The sequence below is a fragment of the Hemicordylus capensis genome, chromosome 1 (genome assembly GCF_027244095.1).
Source record: "Hemicordylus capensis ecotype Gifberg chromosome 1, rHemCap1.1.pri, whole genome shotgun sequence".
NCBI lineage: Eukaryota > Metazoa > Chordata > Lepidosauria > Squamata > Cordylidae > Hemicordylus > Hemicordylus capensis.
Genome location: NC_069657.1, coordinates 134,971,670 through 134,994,835, shown reverse-complemented (window position 1 = coordinate 134,994,835; position 23,166 = coordinate 134,971,670). Strand labels below are relative to the sequence as shown.

The window sequence follows — 23,166 nt, the reverse complement described above, 5'->3', positions numbered from 1 at the left end:
CAGAGTTTGGGTTGATGAGGTGGGGGGGGCAGGCCAGTGAGGGAGGTGAGCAAAGGAGTGGGGCAGAACTGGCGCAGGGGCCAGTGTTGTGGCTCTTTGCCATTCACCTCAAACAATGAACAGCAGTGAGCCAACACTGATCTGCTTCCTTCTAATTTCAGCATTGGTCCTAGTCCTGGTCTCAAGAGCAACAGAGAACAAGTCAGCTCTTCTTCTGTGTGACAGCCCTCCAGTAGTTGAAGACAGCGATCATCTCTCCCCTGAGTCTTCTCTAGGCTAAGGATACCCAGCTCCTTCAACCATTTCTCATAGGACTTGGCTTACACAATTGCACAATTCAAGGAATTCCCTCTTGCTGATTCTATTAACCACAGGTCCCACAACATTACAGACCGGTTAATGCCATAGAACTAGAACAACTTCCCTGCCGTTCTGTGCATGCTTATTAATCTGCTCAGTTACATCCCCTCCTAATTTGACAATTTGACCCTGCATTCAGCCTGGGATCATATTCTGACTCTGTTAATTTTCTAGGCTGATTTTCTTATGTGGTCTTGACATCACTCTGACGGGGATAACAAAATAATTTCTTCTCTCTGTCAGATCTCCGAACACTCTCTCTGTGCACCTGTCCTTGCAAAGACCACCCACAAGCAGGATCCCTCATACTTCAAATGGTGCTGTGTGTGACATTAAACACATACCCCTTTCAGCCTTTCACACATTCATCATGGCCACGGATGCATGTTATAATTGTGGGACAGAACAAATACACTGAATGAATGTTAATTGCAAATATGGAAACACCCTCCCACTCTCCAGCCCTTTGGTTTCATACAACCTCTTGCAGGTGATGCTCTGTGACACCAGTGTAGTTACCGGATTAACAAAACTTTTGGAAACTCTTTAGGGGTCGCTTGAAGCAGGTGAAGCTGAGATGGTTCTGAAATAAAGTTTGATCATTTTGTTATGTTTTCTTCTGGGGAAAGGCAAAGTGCTTCCTTTAATCACCTAACAATGTGGCACAAGTACTTTGCCATGGCAACCCAGCTCATGAAACAGAATAATGTTGATCATAAGGTACTGGTTGCTATGGTGAGTAAAGCTGAGACTGGTGGCTTTGCATCATCTAGCTAGCAGGGTTCATGTCAATAACAGCTCTTGCCAGGATGCACCTGAGATAGGGGTCAGACTAAATGGCAGCTACAAACGAGAAATAAACAGATGTGCACATAGGTGGGCATAGCACAGGACTCTTAGGGCATGCCCCCATAGCTAGCAATGGGTGCTTTGCCTGGCTCAATGTAAGTGAAAGGGGATATTTGAGAAATCTTCCTTCATAGAACATGTATGATGTGGCACAGGAAAACTCTGTGATGAAGTTACTCCTCTGGGTGGGGGGAGTGCAGAGTCCACTTACACTGCCAATAATGCATAGGCAACTGGTCACAGTGCAGGCTGGGTGTCAGATGTAAAGTACCTTGTGTGATTTAGGCCTTTGTTGGAGGGCTTATTATACACCTTATAGCCCTGCAGGTTTGCACCAGTGGAGACATGCCCTTAGAAAGTGGGGAAAGCTTGATAAGATAAAATAATAATACATATTCATTTGAACTCTAAAATACTTCACATACACAAATTACTACTGTTGAGAGTGGTGACTGTTCTTATCTTGCATACAATTGAGCTTGGCATAGACATGTCTCAGGTCTCCTGTACCTCTGGCATTCCACTGCCTTTTGACTCCATTGTCCATCTTGTTTTCGCTCTGTTTCCCCATCTGCACATATTGTATCTTTCTCTCTATGAACTGAGAATAGAACTTCGTGTACCTGGGCTCTAATCCACAAAAGTTTATGCCACAAATAAATATTTTAAGTCTCTGAGGTGCCACAAGACTCTTTGTGGTTTCTGCTTCACATAAATTATCTCGGTCATTGTTACAACTTTCCTGTGAGGTGGGTCAATGTTATTAGCCCCCCCCCCCATATTTTAGATTTGGGGTGGGGAGGGGGGGTGGAGGGTCAGAGGCTACGAGAGAGAGTGAGGCTTACCTAAAACTATCTAGTGGGTTAATGGCAGAAATGACATGTAATCAAGGGAGCTCTCTTAGCTGCTGCTTGACAAGCCACAATGCAGGACTACATACATGGGTAGATCACAAGTGGTACAGAAGTGGACCTTGTCTACCCAAGCCAGCCCCAATTCAGTGTTCTGTCCTTCAGGGCTGTGCAGCTTTTGGACAGCTGCCTTCCTCCTTCCTTCTGATATAAAATTCCCATGTGACTGCCAATATTCTGTATCCTTAACAGATCAGGCGTTGTTCTAACTACTCCAGTCAGAATAAAGCTTCTGAAATTCATGATGTGCTTTGATGAATATTGACTATGCTCTTAGGTTTGTTCTGATCAACAAAGCTTCTCCATATAAAAAGAACTTTGTTCACCATTCAGGTGATGATTGAATTGCTGGCCCTTATAATAATTTTTTTAAAAATGACTCAGATATTTATCTGATGATGCTGTACTCACTGATTTCCCAGCATTCATTAGTAACTTGTTCCTATATAAAAAAAGAGAAAGCTATAACTTCCCTGCATAAAGCTCTTTAATCATCACAGCTTACTGGCAGAGGGGTTTGTGGGGTATCTTGCAGGATCACAAAGAGAATTAAAAGAATTATGACTCTTCTGTGTGGCTCCTAAGCTTTATTCACATAAAAAAATGTCAGGCTTGATATACATGCATTATTGGAGAGTAATTTATGGTGGTGTTGCATGAGTCACTTACACAGACTACTGATCTAATACTGTACCTGTTCCATAGAACACATTTCACAGCATGTGAAATTATATTTTCAGTCTCATTAACCATCAACAACCCTGAGTATTTTAGGTTGTTATTCCCCCTTTTACAGATAGGAAACTGAGGATAAAAACATGCCTTACACAAAGATACCCACCAAATGAGTTGATGACTAAGCTAGGGTCATCAGCTCTATCTTAGTTGTCTAGGCCCCAGCCAATCTTTGATCAACTGGACAATGCTTATCCATATAGATAACCATATAGATAAAAGATCATATAGATAAAAGCAAAAATAGCAGCTGACATGCTGTGCAACCTTATGAGAGTGGAGCAAATGCTCTGCCCTGAGAAGCAGCCAGGAAACTAACTGTGCGCAAGGCTTGCCTCACAGTTGATGCTAAATAGATGCTAAGGAACCCGAGTAGATGCTAAGGAACCTGCCCCAAATAACTGAGCTTAATGTTATTTTTTGTTTATTATAGACATGGGGTTTGTTTTAATAACTATGTTAAGTATTTTGTAAAATTTGGCCTCCGTAATATTTCCAATAATTGAAGGCCATGTTATATAGAATCCTTAACTGTTCACCCCTGGTTTGGATTTGTTATACCTAGGGGCATAGCAAGGTTGGAGTGGGCCCAGAGACAAGATTTTAAAATGCACCCCACCCCCGCTCCACTGAAGCTCAGCTCATGAAGTAAAGAAATCTTAAATGAGGCTGAATAGTGGTAACAAAAAGCATAGTTTTTTAAATATATGTATATGTATATATAATGTGCCACAATAGAACATCATCCTAAATTATTTTTTAAAATGTTTTGTACATTGTGGACGATGCAAGTCATTTAATGGTACTAGAGATAGACATGCTGCTCTGGTAGCTCCAGGTCTTCACGCTCACATCAATTTTGGAGGATGAATACAGCCAGCCCGGGCAGTTGTGCGGCTGGGGGAGTCAGTCATGTGACTTGCCTCTGGGGCCCCCCTGAAGGCAGTGGGGCCCCCAGACAACTGTCTCCCCTTGCCCTATTATAGTTATGCCCTTGGTTACACCAGTTCCATTTAAGTTTCCATCAGCTCAACAGCTGGTGGAAGCGAGCACATAGTTTGATAGGGGAGCAGTGGCCATATTCTCAACCTTTCCTTGTTTCAGAAGCATTGAAGGAACGACTCTCCATCCCTCCAATTACTTTGGCTTACCAATACAAATAAGCCCAAATGGAAACTGAACTCAAAGTCATAATATGTTGTAGATGTTATCTGAATCCTACTGATAACTAACCCAACAAAAATCCCTTTGCCACCAACAGACATTTTTATTGTGATATAAGTTTTCATGGATTGGTGATTAGGGATGTGTACAGAACTGATTAGGAGGCCCTTTATGGGCCTCCGAACTGGTTCAAAGAACCGGTTCCACCAGTTTGAAGGCAGTGGGGGTCTCCTTTTAAGAGCAGGGCGAGGGGGTACTTACCCCTCCCACCGCTTTCCCCCTGCCAGCATTGGTTTTTTTAACAGCCCATCAGGGTAACAGCATACCTCCCTGCTGCTCCGTTGCCCTCGTCTTCCGGATATGACCGAAAGTTGCTGATGTGCCTGCACACGCCGGCATGGGCACATCAGCAACTTCCAGTCATATCTGGAAGACGAAGGCAACAGGGTGGCAGGGAGGTAAGCTGCCGCCCTGATGGGCTGTTAAAAAGCCCGATGCTGGGCAGGGGAAAGCGGCAGGAGGAGGGGAAAGCGGCAGGAGGAGGGAAAGCGCACCCACCCCCTGCCCTTAAAGGGAGACCCCCACCACCTTCGAACCACCCCACCACGGTGCCGTGCACATCCCTGTTGGTGACTACTTTCTCAAATGAATGAAGTGTTCCGCTCAGTTGGCAGATATATGAACGTATTAAACTGCCTTATACTGATTGAGACCACTGGTCCATCTAGAGTTGGTATCGTCTACTCTGGCAGAGACTCTCCATTTAGGTAAGAGTCTCAGGTGGCAGATTGGTGGATGTGGTGGCAGGGGCACTCTGTGCCCACCTCTGCCACCTGCATCACCACTCCATTAACAACTGCAGGCTATCCAATGGTGGTGTTAGTGCACTTGTCTCCATACTGCCTCTCTTCCTCTCCCCTCATCCCACTCCCTGCCTTTTGACTGTACCCCACTGTTCTCCACAAGGTGGTGGCAGGAGTGGGGAACGACATTCTTTGGTGCTAAATAATTAAGCAGATGAAAATTCCCTGTACTCTTTATTTCAAAGGAATTTCCTTATAACTATGGATGTGAAATTTGATTTGTGCACAAATTGATTCATGCCAAACCAGGTTCATTCGCATGATTCTAACACAAATCGAATCACCGTTAAAATAAAGAGGCTGATTCACATTAGAATAGAATAAGCCCCAATTTAATGCGAGTCGGTTTGCATGATTCGAGAGGTGATATTGGTGGACTGCCCCCCTTGCTGATTAGTTTTCCGGCATTTGCTTCCAATTGTCTTGAGATCTCCTTGCTTCATGGTTGGCTCACTTGATTCAAATCAAGTGTCATGGGCAAATGTGCCCCCACATTAGCTGGGGGTGAGGGAGGAGAAAGGAAAAAGGAGGGTATTTCAAAATGTTTTCAAAGGGCCTAGGAGGCAGAGAGAGTCCATAGAGTGCCCTTGAGGAGGATGCATCAGGAGCGGAGAAAAGAAGGCATTAAGGAAGGCTTGATTTTGTGATTTTCTCTGCAGCTATATCAACTATCTGGTTTTGCTGGATCTCAGATTGACAAAGGCAGAACTTGTGTGCCTTCCTTGAGTTGTGGTTTGGTTTGTGTTGTGGCATTGGACAGTGGCAGCTCAGCTCTCTCCCTCTCTCTGTGTGTAATATTTTCTTGGTGATTGCTGTGAGATGAGATCCGTGTCTGGCTTTGAGAGACTAACTTGTGCTTCACTTACTGCTCTTATCTGCTCTGCAATCTGCATTGCAAGGTGTACTGATTCAGTCAAAATGTGGCTGAAGATGTTCTAGTTGAGCTTATGGCTTGCTGGCTGCTGTTGCAAGTAATGACAGAGTCATAATTGTGTGAGAGAGAGCAACTTGTGCCAATGATGTTATTGTAGCACAGGCACTGTGGCTGGCATTGGATTCTGTGTCAGTGATTCTTTTGTGGCCATCTTTGGACTGTGTATTTGGCAAAATGTGTTGGGAGGGTCTATGTGTGCTTCTATTCTGCAGTATTCAAGTCAGGGATGCAACATATGTGCATTCTGCTTGTTTTGCCCATAGGGAACAATGGGGAACTCTAATCATCCCATTGTTCCCCATGAGTAGGTCCCAGGGACAGCAAGGTGTGTTGGGTGGTATGGCATGATGGGTGCTACCTACCACCCAACCCACAAAAAAAAAAATAGGCAAGTGGCTGATTTTTAAATCTTTTTAAAAAACTTAAAGCCCCATAGGATCCTATGGGTTTTTTGGGGGGGAAACTTAAAAAAAAAATTGGATCACCCACTCACCCATTTCTTGTGTGGGCTGGGTGGTAGGTAGCACCCATCATGCCTTACCACCCAATCCACTTTGGTGTCCTTAGGACCTATCCATGGCAGACAATGGGATCATTCAAGTTCCCCATTGTTCCCTATGGGCAAACCACAATTTATTTTTTGCAAGTTTTTGAAACAACTCATTGAGCCGACTGGCAAAGGCTGGCTGGCTCGACAAACTGATTCAAATTTTTGTGATTTGAGTTCAAATCAAATAGCAAAAACACGATTCATGCACACCTTTACTTATAACATTTGTTGCTGCTTAGGAATTCTAAGCCATACCTTTCTTTATATCACATTGTACATTGTCTCCTCCAGAACATTCCTGTTTCGTAGAATACTCACTCAGCTGTTCCATCGATTTTTCTAGGCTATGAAACCTGTTATTTCAAAGATAATTCTTCCTTTGCACAATACAATTCTTTGTGTTCCTCATTCCAAGACTGCTTCTGTTCTGGAAGGCTTCTGTCTTCTGTTTAGCAGTACAGAGGCTGATAGGTATAGACCCTGGGAGCAACACATTAAACAGCTTTATAAAACTCTTTGTACCAATATATTATTATTATTATTATTATTATTTACATTTTATATCCCGCTCTTCCTCCAAGGAGCCCAGAGTGGTGTACTACATACTTAGGTTTCTCTTCACAACAACAACCCTGTGAAGTAGGTTAGGCTGAGAGAGAAGTGACTGGCCCAGAGTCACCCAGCTAATTTCATGGCTGAATGGGGATTTGAACTCCGGTCTCCCCGGTCCTAGTCCAACACTCTAACCACTACACCACGCTGGCTCACTTTGCCAATTTACCCTGACAAGACAGCAAATTGCCTGCTGAACAGAAATTTTATTTTACATGGATAGCATTCAGTCAATACATTTCAAAGAACCAATCAGCAACCTTAGAAAAATAAATTATTTCAGCTAGAAATAGTACCATTGTTATACCCCAATTCACTAACACATTTCTTCAAAAGTAAAGGTAAAGTGTCCCATTGAGTTGGTGTCGACTCCTGGCGACCACACAGCCCTGTGCTTGTCTTTGGTAGAATACAGGAGGGGTTTACCATTGCCTCCTCCTGCGCAGTATGAGATGATGCCTTTCAGCATCTTCCTATATCGCTGCTGCCCGAAAGTAAACTCTACTAATTTAAATGAACTTACTCCTATGGAAGTATGTTTAGGATTACAGCTTTTATCAGAACCAGTCAAAGATATCTTGGCACCTAAGATGGGAAATCCAAATGACACTGCTTCATTTATACGCACCAATTAAGATGAGGCACAACCCACTGGAAACTTCTCATTTATTTCAGTGAGGCTGATACCGGAGTCCTTCATAGCAGATCATTCTCCATAGGTCCAATCTGTCTGTCTTCCACTCTGCCATCTTTAATGGTATCCAAAATCTTCTGCCCTTTCATGGCAAGATGTATGTCTTGCCCTCATGGCAAGATGGCCTCTGGCCCTTGTGATTATCTAGAAAACAGTTTAGTCTGGCATATAGGATGGCTCAGAAAGCATGAGTAAGGATCCTCAAAATCCTCAGAGAGCCCCTGGTGGCGCAGTGGTAAAAACTGCTGCCCTGTAACCAGAAGGTTACAAGTTCGATCCTGACCAGGGGCTCAAGGTTGACTCAGCCTTCCATCCTTCTGAGGTTGGTAAAATGAGTACCCAGAATGTTGGGGGGCAATATGCTAAATCATTGTAAACCGCTTAGAGAGCTTCCAGCTATAGAGCGGTATATAAATGTAAGTGCTATTGCTATTGTTATTGCTAAAATGGCCCTATGTTTTAACAAGCATCAGTTTGAAACTCTCTGAAAAATACTAACAGTTGTTGATTTCACCATACATAATTGTGTTTAGCAGGCACCTAATGAAAGACATGGGTGAAAATGAACTAGAGACAAATAAAATACAGTGGCATCACAAGAATGTTAGACATTTCTCTAAATGTGATAAAAGGCTTGGAATTTTTCTATCCTTCAGAAAATAATGAGGACTGCGCACGTCCATAAATCCAGTTTTCTGACATTGGAAAATCCTTCCCCCATCACAAGGAGGCATCAGAACGCAGGGCAAGTGACCCAGGTAGTGCAGTGGTGGAGGGGGCCTTCTAACTGCCCACCCAGCACTGGTGCAGATATTCTTGGGAACCGGGACGGGGGGGGGAGTGGCACAGGGCAGCCTGGAAAGCCCACACAGTTGCTGGGAGGACACAGGGGCATTTGGGGAGGGAAGTTCCACTCAGAACACTGCACACAAACACACCTCTTTTCAATTTGCTATCTTATTCAGATAATCAGAATTGGCCTTTCAAACCACCTAAGCCCCACCTATCTCATCCAGTCATCTGAGCATGAAACATGTTCTGCCCTTTGTTGCAGCTCAAGGGGGAATTTGTTTCATTACAGTACAAATCTGCTGTCTACAGATCTAACAGACTACAGTACAGCATTCCCTTGGAAAATGCCTCCCTGTGGTATGTATTACACAGTGGCAATAATTTAGAACATAAACGACTCCTTTGGGATACTGTGCTGGCAAGTTATGTCTGTTTCTTTACTGGGCTTGCAGAAAGAAAAGAAGAAAAGAAAGAAAATCTCAACACTGTGTTTGTGAGCAATTTGAAAGAGTTTTTCAACATATACCCCAGCAAGGATTCCAAAGAACATAATTTTACTAAGAGATGTCTGGCCCTGTTAAGACTGAGAATGTATTAATACAGTGGGTATAGGAAAGAATCACCCCCTTTGATAGACCTTAAATTCTGGTTCCCTTACATCCTGAAATGAAAACACAAAGAAAATTCCCTTCACCAGCTGTACTTATCCAATGCAACCTATAACATCCAACTGAAAAACATCACAATTACAGTCCAGAAAAAGTGTCAGAGACAAAAAACAAGAATTACTGAGATTGAAAAAGGATCACCCCCCCAATGTCAATATTTTGTTGAACCACCTTTTGCTTTAATAACAGCCTTGAGTCTGTTGGGATACTTCTCTATCAACCTTGCACATCTAGACAGAGCAATATTTGCCCACTCCTCCATACAGAACTGTTGAAGTTCGGTCACATTGGATGGTAGGTGTTGATGGACTGCTATCTTCAAATCTCTCCATAGATTTTCTATGGGATTTAGGTCTGGGCTCTGACTGGGCCACATGAGGACGTTCACTTTTTTCTCCTTCAGCCACTGTGTGGTCAATTTTGCTGTGTGCTTCAGATCGTTATGTTGAAAGGTGAATCTTCTGCCCATCCTCAACTGTCTGGTAGAGGGTAGCAGGTTTTCTTCCAGAATCTGACGGTATTTTGCCCCATCCATTTTTCCTTCTACCCTGACGAGAGCCCCAGTCCCTGAGGCAGAGAAACACCCCCACAACAGGATGCTGCCACCTCCATGCTTCACTGTAGGTGTGGTGTGTTGTGGATGGTGAGCTGCATTGGATTTATGCCAGGTGTACTGTTTGGTGTTGAGGACAAATAGTTCAATCTTGGTCTCATCTGACCATAAGACCTTTTTCCATTTGGCATCAGAATCTTCAAGGTGCCTTCTGGCAAAGCTCAAACAAGCTTTAATGTGGCCTTTCTTGAGAAGTGGCTTTCTCCTTGCGACCCTCCCGAACAAGCCACATCTGTGGAGCGCTCGTGAAATTGTTGTTACATGCACAGAACAACCACTCTTTGCCATGAAGTCCTTTAACTCCTTTAGAGTGGCCATTGGCCTCTTGGTAACCTCTCTTACCAGTTTCCTCCTTGCTCTTCCATCCAGTTTGGAGGGCCGACCAGATCCAGGGAGGATAGCAGTCCAACAACACCTACCATCCAATGTGACTGAACTTGAACAGTTCTGTATGGAGGAGTGGGCAAATATTGCTCCGTCTAGATGTGCAAGGTTGATAGAGAAGTATCCCAACAGACTCAAGGCTGTTATTAAAGCAAAAGGTGGTTCAACAAAATATTGACATTGGGGGTGTGTGATCCTTTTTCAATTTCAGTAATTCTTGTTTTTTATTTCTGACACTTTTTCTGGACTGTAATTGTGATGTTTTTCAGTTGGATTTATAGGTTGCATTGGATAAGTACAGCTGGTGAAGGGAATTTTCTTTGTGTTTTCATTTCCGGATGTAAGGGAACCAGAATTTAAGGTCTATCAAATGGGGTGATTCTTTCCTATACCCACTGTAAAGCCAGCGGCGTAGCAAGGTTGGAGTGGGCCCAGAGACAAGATTTTAAAATGCCCCCCCCACCGCATAGTTTTTATATATATATATATATATATATATATATATATATATATATATATATATCTCCACCTATGTGCCACAATAGAACATCAGGTTTTGTAAATTGTGGACGATGCAAGTCGTTTAATGGTACTAGAGAAAGACATGCTGTTCTGATAGTTCCAGGTCTTAACACTCACATCAATTTCGGAGGATGAATACAACTGAAGGAAGCCCGGACATGTGTGTGGCTGGGGGAGTCAGTTATGTGACTTGCCTCTGGGGGGGGGGAGCCCAAGGCAGGGGGCCCCCACACAACTGTCTCCCCTTGCCCTTTTATAGTTACACCCCTGAATAAAGCTCTCAAGGTTTATTCTAATGCAGAGGCATAACTAGGGAAAATAGCGCCTAGGGCAAGAACTGAAATTGCGCCCCTGTCCAAACAGGGATGGGACTTGTAGTCAACAATATCTGGAAATCCTTGTTAAAAGCAACACTGTACCATCTAGACATGGTTGTTGATCAAAACCTGAAAACATGAGCCATCTCTGTAAAAGACTTAGAACAACAGTCAGGAGTTATGCGAGGATTCCAAGTGTCATTTTCTCTGTCTCATCTCATTCTTTTTAAAAAACATGACTTTGTCCTAGAGGATCACCTGCCCAAATAGCCACTAGCAAAATAGGGGAAGAAGAAGGTGTGTGTGTGGGGGGTCTATAAACCAGTGAATGATTCCTGCCAGCCTTTGTCTTATGATGACTGTTGGCTCATGATGGGGTATATGTGCATTCACCACACCAGTGCTTACTTTGACACCAAGAGGGAGGAGGATACATTAGTTTGCCACACTAGACAGAGGCATTTGCAACAGGAGCAGACAGCCAAGTTCTGCCAGGGCCAAAACCAACCCCTGCCAGACTAAGAAATCATTGTAATTTGCCCCTTCCTGTCACAAGCAGCGTGCTGTTCTTTTATTATTGACTCTAACTCTCAAATATCCCAGCCATGGATGGAAAATTCAGGGTCAATTTACAAGAGACACGTTTTCTACATGGAAGTTTCTTCTGTGCAGGTGTTGTGCAGAAACCCATGTGTAGTGACCGCCAGGGGCATAGCAAGGTTGGAATGGGCCAAGATGAGATTTTAAAATGGGCCCCCAGCCCCTTAAAGTCCAGGGCCTCCACACATCCCAGGCCCCCAAGAATTTAAGTCTGATATTTCAAAGTATGCTGCCTGTAAATACATTTCACTGAATATACACATGCACACTTCACAGTATATAGTGATATACATTGAGTACTATATATTTGTGCTACTTTTAATGCCTAGAACACACTAGCAATGCTAATTATTAAAATGGCCCCCTCGCTGCAGATTAGCAAAGGAGACTTCAACCATGCAGGGTGAGCCTGTTTGTTTTCTCAGAATTCTGAACAAATTCAGTAAAGTTTGATTCCAGGAGGTTTTTCACAAGAGGCTTTTAAAGCGCTTTAACACACATCTCCTCTAGAATGGAGGTGCTGCATTCACATGTTGGCCAGATTTACCCTGAAGTCCTTGCAAGTTATTGGAGAGCAGTTCACACACAAGAAAAATAAAATAAAATAAAAGCGCAGCGCATGCTTCACAGTTCTCACTCAGACCTTCTGGGTTGCAAAACAACTTGAACATAAGTGCATTTATAAATGAATGAATGAAAGAAAGAATGAATAAATATTTGTTCCAGAAGTTTTTGTAACTTTCTGGCATGAAACAAGCCACTTATAGGCCTTAGATAGTTTTTCTTTTTAAAGCCAGCACATTTTTCAGTCTGTTTTAAATTAAATTAAATATTCAGAGACTTCTCAGACTCGCCCCTCCCCCCATATCAAAGCCCTATGGCAAAGCAGATCCCTATATACGGGGGTAACCACAAAAAGGAATTCACAGCCTACCTTGCAAAGGCTGTGCTGGATGGTCTGGTCTGCTGCAGGGAGCTCTGCCAGCCTCCTTCCTGGCTTCCTGCCTTTCTTGGGGCCAGCCAAGCTCAGGCTTCAGGGAGACCTACTCGGAGGCCTCTCTGGAAGCCCCGCCCACCTGCTGATCAGCTGAGAGGCGGGGAGAGAAGAGCTCTGCAGTTTGCAGGCTGCTCCGATCCTAGGTCTCACTGATCCTAGGCCGGAGCTGGAGGCAAGTGGCTGAGGGGCCCTGGGGCTGGGCGGGTGGGCAGTGGGGTCGGGGTGGCAGGAACTGGCGTGGCGCCCCCACCTTAGTGGCGCCTAGGGCAGGTACCCTGCCTGCCCCCCCAGTTTCGCCTATGTTCTAATGCTACATTTTCATACAAGCAAGAACATTTGTATATATGTGTATGCATTTTATAATGTGGAAATGGTCACACCAGCAAATTGGTTTGCAGTAACAAATTTGGTTGCAGTATTAAGAAATGGATGAAGAGACCCAACTTCCCAACAGTTGTATCAGAGGCCAAAAGAACATTAGTGCAGCCATTCCATAAAATACATATAAGTGTCATATAAGCAACTAGCTGTGCATTCAAAAGGGAAAGTATAATCTTACACATACATACATGTAATTTTTTGATGTTTTTCAAACCTGAAAAAGAGCCTGAGAATGCTGCAGTCAGAAGTAGAAAAGTGGAAGGTAGGAGGGGATGTTAATTTTTTCCTGTACCAGCCATTTTTCTGCTCAGAATCATCCCTCGAAACTGATTTTCCTTTTGGTAACCATATTCTCCCCCATGGGGAAAGGGAAGCAGTTGTGTGTGTGGCCGTTCTTCCTCCCCCATTGCACCCATAACAACCTAAGAAAAGCCCTGCTGGATCAGGTCCAAGGCCCCACCCTTCTGAGACTGCTTTTTAGTTAAAAAGCAGGTGGGGGGGCAGTAAAAATAATAATCTAGATTGGCCTTAATGAGACTCATCACTCAGACTCTACAAAAGACAAACATATGGTAACTTACTACATTGAAGGTCCTTGTATAGAGTAGTAACAACAAGGATTACATTTTTAACATGCTGTTTTTATTTTGGATATACAATTGCAAACATAGGTAACAAAAAGAGAGAATACTTATTTCTAATTGTGAGAGAGAAAGTGTGCATGCAAAGAGGAAAGCAAAATTAACTAAAATCTTTAGATTATCTCATGGGCAGGTTGTGGAACAATGGGAATAAAATACTTACGGTTGAAACCCTATGCACATTTACAGTACCTGGGAGTAAACCCCACTGGACACAGAGATTTATTGTCAAAGTTGTTGAGAATTGTGCTGCATAGGGAGGATTGCTGGATGTTGAAAACATTTGGATTGATATGGTATGTTACCAAGAAGTAACAAGAGAAAATATATGTATTTAATCAAAAAAACAATTAGAAGATGGAAATGCCTCTCTTTACATGATAAACGATAAAGGGAAACAATGAAGCTGTGGTACCTTCTTAAAAGTTGTGGTTTCTTACCTGTTGGGTCTATTGGGCAAATTTATACATGGTCCTAATTTCCCCTATTTTATCATTCAAACAAACATTATCTTTTTAACAGGAATATAGCTATAGAGAGCTCACCAAAAGTGATCTTCTTTATGAACAACACCCCTGCCAGGGAAGGAGAAGCAAAAGAGAACTGGACCATGGTTTGAATTTTTAAACATAGATTAACCATATGTATATACTGCCTGATACATATACACACCCAGGGTGTACATAATCAAAGTTACAATATAAAAGAAAAACAATTAAAACACCTTCACAGAATAAAAACAATTAAGCACTTCAAAAAACAAAATAATTTCACAAAGTAAAACCACCAAGAAGCTTAAAGGCAGCTGTAACTAAAAGCCTGAGAAAACAGGTGTGCTTTAATTCTACATAATTTATATAAAATCTATACAGAAGCCGTGTCTCAATTCTATAGGAGCGTATCAGGTCTATGCGCACTTATTTGGGATTGCTCCACAGACATCAATACTGTCTTCTGTGGAAACATGACTAAGAGTGGAGCTGCTCGGCACAGACCTGCCCCAGACGACTCCTTCTTCCTTCAGGATGGCACACCTAACCAAACAGCACAGGTCACACCAGGGCAAGGTCTTTCCCTGCTCTGCCTCTTGCCGCTGACAGCTACCGCGGCATAGGGCACCTACCACGCCCAACCTGCACGCGACGCCACTTCTTTGCTGATCTGCGTGGGGGAGGTGGTGACTGGCCTCATGAATATGTAATGAGCTATTCAAATCAGGCAGTTGCCAAGGTAACCCGAGGCCCAGCTGCTCACGCGAAGAAACCCTGGAAGTACCTGAAGGGGCCGGAGGAGACCCAGGACTGGAGTTAGTGGTGTGCGTGTGAGCGAGCATTAGCGAGGCTTGCCTGCTTTGCTTAGGCTTGTGGCGGGGCCCGGGGTGACGTGAGGTGGAAGCCCTTTTCTTTCTCTGTTACCCTGCGGCCAAGGAAGGGGTGTGTGTGTGTCCGTGTCCGACGGAGCCTCCTCCCATCTGCTTACAGCCGGAGAAATTGAGAAGCAGGCAGGAAAAGGGACCCCAACCGCGGTGAGTCAGCAAGGGAGGCGTCTGTGCTTGAGCACGGAGTGATAGGAAGCGGCGGGAAGGGACGTGTTGGCGGAGAAGACCCCTTTCCCCAGCCCCTCCCCCTCCCCGGACCTTATCTTGACGCCTAGAACTCAGATCTGGCGGAATCTCTCACCCTCTTACCTGGAAGGACTGCCCCTTTTCCAAGTGATGAGGGGAACACATATGTTAAAATAAAATAAAATAAATTTGGGGTCTGGACCTAAAGGCCTCTGGAGCCCCCCTCCCCCGCAGCATCATCACCACCTAAAGGCACTCGCAGATCCACCCCCACCCCGCCGCGCCATCCCCAACATGTTAACGATTCCCAAACTGTTCCTAATTAATGAAAGAAATTAGGGAAGGGGAAATGAGAGTGGATAGAGAACTTAAGAGAAAGAGAGGAAGTGGAAGGAGGGACAGGAAAGTGAGAAGGAGAAAGAAAGAAGGTGCCTTGCAAAAAAACCCAGATGAAAGTATTTTCTTTCTCAAACCATAGTTGAGTGTTACTTGTTTCCACATGTATTTCATTTGGTGGGGAAGGGGTTTGGCTTGAACAGAGGCAGGGAAAGAGTACAAGCCTCTGGCTCCGCCACATTCACCCAGAAAACCATTTGTAACAGTTGTTGACACAAGTAACAGATCTCTCTTTGAGTCCCATCACGCACGCTTTCTCTCTCTCTCTCACACCCCTGACACACCCTTGCCACTCCAAGACCCCAACCCGCAGAATAACACAAGAACTCTGTACTGCACCACCCACACCCTAGTCCTTTCCTCTTTTCTCTTGATGTGCAGGGAGTATTGTCTGCAGTAGCACTCTGCAAATGCTCACCATGACACGCACAGTATTTTTAACATGTGGGTTCTTGAGGGCACAACAGCAACTGAACTCACAATATTTATGCAAATATGTATTGGCAGAAAAATTCCAGCATGCAACTTAACATATTATTCTCAGCCCTCATATTTCTTTCCTCATTTCTCCCCCCCCCCACCGCCCCACCATCTCTAAATGATCCAGTATTTAAGCAACTGAATTTGCAAAAGTTGAAGCACCAGCTCCATTTTGGAGTCCCAGCATTAACTCTCTCCCACTCCCCCCACCCTCCCTCTCCAACTTCAAGACCCCAGCCCACAGAGTAACATGAGAACTACTGCTGCCTGGAATGCAAGTGTGCACACAGCACTCAGTTTACATTTGTTGTTCTGTCACATGGCTGGGTGTGTGTGAGAATAAGGGGAGTGGGGGGAACCCAGGGAGAGAGTTATTCACCAGTCCACGAGGCTTCCGAGCCACAACAGCAGCAGGAGGAGGATGGATTGTGAGAGGCAGCCTCAAAGTGACAGCAGAGGCAGGTTGCTCTCGAGTGAGGCAGGGACGGGGAGTCCCAAATTACCTGCTGCTCTATCCCTTTCACAGTGGCCTGGCTAGGCTGACTCGCAAAGGTACCTCTGCAACTGCAGGCAGCAGAGGTGCCTTTGCCTGGGGAGGAAGTCAGTCTGGCTCATTTGGGTGCTGGGGCAAAGCAAAGGAGGAAGTCTCTGATGCTTGGGAGGGACCCCCAGCTTCCCTGTGGACAAGCAGGGCCCAAAGGAGCCGGGCTGCTGCTGGGCAGCGCCTTCTGATGTAGGGATGGAGAGGAGAAAGCTTCTTGGGCGAGGACTGGGAGGAATGCTCTGCCCAGGTGCGCAGAACAACTCAGCCTGCTGGTCTCTGCCTCCGCCAGCACCCTGGAGAGGTCTGGAGGTGCTCAGCCACTGGCACTGCTTCTCCCCTTGCTCCACATGCAGGTAGCTGCCTGGTTGTTGCCACCATTGCGCCCTGGGCTGGGGGATCTCCGGAGCCTCCACGGTAGAGCAGGAGAGTTGGTGGTTGCCTGCCTCTCGCCTGCTCTGCTGCCTCCCTTGCTGCCCTCGCAACTCCCTCTCATGGCTCCAGCAGGCTGCTAGATGCCCAAAGCATGTGACATCATCACATGTGTTATGTTCAGGCACGGGAAAAGCAGCTCCAGCAGGCGAGAGGCAGGCAGCCAATGACTCCCGCTCTGCCTCGCGTGCAGGCAACAAACAGCCACTGAGTGAGTCAGATGAGCAGATTGGGCAGGGCTCATCTGGCCCGGCCCAGTGGTCCAACCACAACAACAGCCATGCCAGGGAGAAGATCAGGAGGGCTGCAGGCTGGCTGCCTGCACACAGTCAACCCACCCTCCCCTCACAGCCAGCCCATTTGCTCTCGGCCAACCAACACAGTGTGTGGGCTAGCAGCAGGTGGTGGCCCCCCGGCACACATAATGTAAGGATTTGGAGCCCCCCCTCCCCCAGGCTGTGAGGCCCCAGACTTGGGCCGAGAAGTCCAGGGGGAAGAGCACCCTTGTCTGTATATACTCAGAGACTGTATGCACGTTCCATGTTCTGTAATTTCTGTGTGCTGGTATTGTTTAGGATCAAGGTAGAGCTATGCTGTCTCAACTGGAAGAAGATTGTGAATCAGATAACTGTGATTTCCTTGACTCAGTATCTCAGTTCCATAGGAAATATAATTGGTTTCTGGTATTTGTACCATGAATATATAAATATAATAAGTTATGGAACATGTAGCTTAATTTTTTCAAAGGTACTGATATTAGAAAACACTAATATAAGTAAACATTAAAATAATAATTAGGGATGTGCACGATAAATTTTCGGCATGGCGGGGGTAGAGCTTTAAGGGCGGGGGAGAGTGTACTCACCCCCCCCGCCGCGTTTCCCCCGCCGGCGCTCTCCAAATTTTAAGCCCCTCGGGGCGGCAGCGTTCCTCCCTGCCGCCCCATTCCCCCCGTCGGCCGGAAGTGGCCGGAAGTCCCGAGCGCGCGTGCGCCCGTTGTGCGCACGCGCGCCCACCCACCCGCCGTGTGCACAACATGCGCACACGCGCTCGGGACTTCCGACCACTTCCGGCCGATGGGGGGAACGGGGCGGCAGGGAGGAACGCTGCCGCCCCGAGGGGCTTAAAATTTGGAGAGCGCCGGCGGGGGAAACGCGGCGGGGGGGTGTGAGTACACTCTCCCCCACCCTTAAAGCTCTACCCCCGCCGGCGCCGAATCGCCGAATCAGCCCCCACACCCGAAACATTTCGGAGGCCTTTACAATGGCCTCCAAAATGTTTCGGGCACAAGCCTAATAATAATGCATATACATTATTAGGTATTACTAGGAGGTAGGTGAAAGTGGCTGCAAACTATAGCTGGTAATGTATGGCCTATCTGTTAAGGTCACATTTTTGTTTTTAAAAGTGCTGGCAATTTGTTTTGAGAAACCCTTCAGAGAAAAATTGCCATTTAATACGTATCTAATACATATATAATACAAATAATGAATTATAATAATTTAGATAGATGTCTGTGCAATAGAGGATGTGCAGGCTAAAGCCACAGTGCTTTCAAGTTAGCAGTTTGAGCTTTTGTGCCTGTTCCATGGATGGTGATGCATCTTTTGTTCCTGAACTTGGAACTACTTAATTGCTCATATTTTAACAGAAGTTTAGAGGAGTTAAATTGTGAAATTATTTATTTAAAAAAAATTTCACCCTGCTTTTCTATTCATTGAACTGACATCTGAATAACTCCAGACTGCAAATAACAAGAAATAGAGCAGGCTTTTCAAAAGCACAAATAATTTGATTTTGTTTTGATAAATAACAATAATTATTAGCTGCTACAATTTCACAACCAGGTGTTATAAATGAAACAAAAAAAGGTCCTGTTCAGAATAAAAGGACTTGGGTTTGTGTGCTAGAAAAGCATGTCTGAAAATTCTTTGTTTTTACACTTCTGAACAGTTGATGAAAATGCAAGCTTATACTGAATTCTCATATCTGGCAAATGTGCAGCTTGAAAATAATTCCCATTCTGTTAGTGGCATTTACTTCCAGGTACATTTGTGTAGGACTGCAGCCAACAACAATCCTATGCACACACTTACTTAGAAGAAATCCCTGTAAAACTCAACAGAACTTACTTACAAATAAACTTGCATTGGATTGACATGAAATAAATTTGTTGCGTTCTGTTGCTTTATAATGGGCTTTGAATTTATTCAGGAAGTTTGTCATCACATTTAAAAAAATCTTCAGTTATCAACGGTTATATACAGTGCTTTATTCCAGGTGTTCTGGACTGTGGACCATGCTCTTCAGATGGGATCCTAAGCGTGCATACTTGTCAGTAAGTTCCTTTGGAAATGATGGGACTTACTTCCACATGAAATGAGTTGTGAATTGGACAGCAGCAACAACAACAAATATTTATATACCACTTTTCAACAAAGTTTCCAAAGCGGTTTACATAGAGAAATAACAGATAAATAAATAAGAAACATCACATTCTGTTTGTTTCTTATGAATCAAGAACAGCTAGAAACAAGCCAGCCCAGGTGCTGCAAAGTAAGGCAAACATGCACTTTTGTCCCAGGGTCACTAGGCAATCCAGCCTGGTGAGACAGTCCTTCCTGCCCCCAAAACTGGCATCAGCCAGGATCTCAAATTCTCGGGCAGTCCCAGACATTTTGCTTCCTGAGGCGATTCACAGTATGATGTTATCCGTCTGTGGACAGATGTTCTCAAGCCATGCCTCTAAAGCAGTTGCAGTGGCACATAAGCACTCTGACTATGCCACCAAGCCAGAGGGTGGCAGGGGCATTCCTAGCTGACATGGGGTGGGGGAGAAGAGATGCACCCCAGTGGGATGAGAAGGGGGGAATGAACAGCACACCCCAATGGGGTGAGGAAGGCTGGTAGCAGTGAATGACAGGGAGACCCATGGTAGGGGGCTGGTACTTGTAACCTGCTATGCCATTGTTCCTTAGGTGACTTCCTCACCCTACCTCATGCGAGGGTCACCCCTGATCAAACTCCACTGAGTGACGGAGATTTTATTGAATACAGTGCCATCCAGCATCCTGTTTCTAGCTGTTCCTTTCTTTTTTAATGGAGAAACAAGAGCATTCTTGTTTCATTTATGTAAATCCATATCCTCCCCTATGTCAGGGGAGGGTAAAAACATGTTTTCCACTGTAATCGGAGCCCATCTTTGTATATAGGGTTGTATACCCAACATGTCTCAGGCACACACAGGAAGATTCCACAGCATAATTTCTGGTCAGGAGTAGGTGGAGACCCAAGACCGAGAGAGAGCGCTTCAATTCTTTGCGGATTTAGTATCCCTGCTATCTTTCCTTTCCCCTCTTCACTTTCCTGTGTGCGTGGGTGGGAAGGGAGTCTGCATTAACTTTTCAAATTCCAAACAATCTTTTTTCATTTCCAATTCAACCATTGGCACAATCTGGTTTTTTCGTTCTGTTTTGGCTTTTAATACTTCCGAGATGGATCTGTCACAAACAGCAGAAGCCCTACTGGGCTCGATGTCCAGGGATCCTGACAGAGAAGCCTCGATTGCTCCCCCACCTCAATCCCACCCCAAGTGAAAGCGGTCTCTGTCCGTTTCCCCGGGCACTAAGGGCATCTCTGCTCAGCCTTTGGCTGTTCCATCGGCTAACACAGAAGCTCTGAAGCCACCTAAAAAGAAAAACAAACATGAGCTACCAGTTGCTCCGCTGCCGCCTACAAAGCCACGAAAAAAGAAGAACAAACCTCCAATCGCTCGGCTGAGAGAACAGCTTCTCTTACAAGCAGTCTGCCAACAAAAGCAACTGTGAAGGATTCCTTCTCCATGCCTCTCTGCAAATGCTCCTACTGAACCTCATGAAGGTGTGAAAACGGCTATGGTGGGCACCATTTTAAAGCCCACGATCACATTATCGGGCTCCAACTTGGGGGAGAGGGAACTGGGTATCACGCTTCCCCTTGCAGCCCAGCCAGCAACATCAGAGGCATCAAGGAGGGGCAGCAATCCAGAGAACACCCAGTTGTCCCGGTAACAGTGACATGGGACCCATAGTTCCTGTCATCAGAAATGCCGGGGGGGGGGGAGATTTCTGATGAAATCGCTCAGTGGCTTAGAGAATTTATATTCAATGAATTTCTCTCTCTCCTCCTCCCTCTGGCAACCAAAGATGCTATTTAAGCCATTCCTGTCCTCCTCCCAATTCTAGCCCTAGTCGCAATGCCATTCCCGTCCAAGAAAGGGGACATTTTTGTCCAATGCCTTGTCTTCACAAGAGGAATGCACAGCCCTTTCCCTCTTCCTTGTCTGAGGACGGACCTCCAAAGAAGCCCCACTCCAAAGGGCAACGGTCCTACTGAATCTTATCCCAGGCCTCCTGTGGCCCCACTTAGTCTCCCTCCTTTGCCCCCTCCCAACCTCCTCTGTCCAATGGCCCTTTCTTCGATTCCAAGGAGGGTGAAATTTCCAATGAGGAGGCTGCTATTCAACCTCCTAATTCTGTTCCAAGCCTCTAACTTTGAAATTCTAATGGCTAAAGCCAGAAGAACTATCAATGCGGTTACTACTCTGGCATCTCCAGCCCCTAGTGCGGTTACTACTCTGGCAACTCCAGCCCCTAGTCAAGGCCTAGATGAGAAGGTCTTTCCATCCACCTCAACATCTCCTCCATCTGTGCCTTTCCCACCGCTTTTTCACTCCATCATGCTTGCAGGATGGGCCGTCCCCTCTGCCCATAAACCGGCTATCCCCTTTCCTACCAAACTATATTCCCCTCCACAAAAGATTGCTGTGCCTCTGGCACCTCTCGTGATAGATGCCCCTGTGGCACAACTGGTATCGGGAGCCATTATGACTAAAGAGGGAGGAAGAACAATTAAAGATCCCAGAAGATTAAAAATGTGAGTTTCTTCTCCAAAAAACGCATGATGCTTCAGCCATGGTCATTAAAGCTGCAGCAGCGAACTCTATTTTTGTGAGGGCCTCAGTCCTTTGGGCCAAGGAGCTCTTACAGTATATACTTCCAAACACCAAACTTTTCAAGGGGTTAAGATGGTTAAAGCCGCAGCCTTCACAGATGACTCTAGCCTTTACTGCATACAACACGCATCTAGAGCTATGGTTTCCGCCATGGCGATCAGGAGATGTTTTTGGTTAAAACATTTAGGATGCACCGCAATGCGAGCTCCCAGTTTATGTTATATGTGGGGGACACGTCGCTTAGTTGTTGTTATTATTATTATTATTATTATTAATTCAGCAGTGGTCTAGTTGCCCCTAGATTTGGGCTGTAAGTAACACAAATTGCAAAGGGGATTAGCTTCACACCTCCTCTCCCTATGTGGGGGTCCAGCTAAGCAGACTCCAGAACTACCTATTGCGAATTATCTGGCATCCGAGGTCATTTTGGACTTGGGATGAACTCTAAAATTCCCCTCATCCTCTCACAAGAGAGGTAACACCTGTTGCAAATGAAGCAATTAGGCCAGGAAGGGAAAGCAGATAAAGACAAGTGCAGCAGCAGACTCCCTCACAATAGGGATGAGTCAGTGATGTAACTTTGAAAAGGTGCACATTGAAACTTTTGATAGAGCTATTGGGAAGCCCTTCCCAGCACAGGATACTCTTGGACGTACCTGCACACTTAAATTCATCTCACAATCAGCCTTGAATACAATAGGCAATTCACACACGTTCGCACCCAGGAAGGACGATCAGACACAATGCATTCTGAAAAAGTCTGTCTGCATTTCCCTATTCAGCAGAGCATGACAGCAGCAAAGTGCCCCCATGGCATGTTTTGAGATATAAGTATCCCCAACCCCATGACTCAGTGTGCTTCCTCATGTATAAAACACTTGGTACTCTACCGCAACAAGAACTCCAGCAGACCACCTTGGTATGTTCCTCTCTATTGAGGCCACTTGAGCTGAAATCACTACCTGGATTGGTCCGTTTACCAATCCAGCCAGCTTACCTAGCTGGTACAGGAAGCTGGGTCCACCGAGAAGCCATTCTCGTGGGCACCCCTCCACACTAATTCCTACAACACTCCTGCTTTCCACTTCGCCTCCCCAGACAGATTTCTTTCTTTCTTTCTTTCTTTCTTTCTTTCTTTCTTTCTTTCTTTCTTTCTTTCTTTCTTTCTTTCTT

General features: G+C 45.2%; 1 protein-coding gene across 5 annotated transcripts in view; it reads left to right on the top strand.

Moving 5' to 3' along the window:
• The first annotated feature begins 14,798 nt into the window (after positions 1-14,798).
• LRRC56 (leucine rich repeat containing 56) overlaps positions 14,799-23,166 on the top strand; it is a 110,645-nt gene continuing 102,277 nt past the window's right edge. For 4 of the 5 annotated variants that reach the window (XM_053283522.1, XM_053283524.1, XM_053283520.1 and 1 more), the window contains exon 1: positions 14,799-15,112. The gene's annotated coding sequence lies outside the window, so the exon portion shown is untranslated. The remainder of the gene's footprint in view (positions 15,113-23,166) is intronic. The other variant, XM_053283523.1, reaches the window with a different exon arrangement.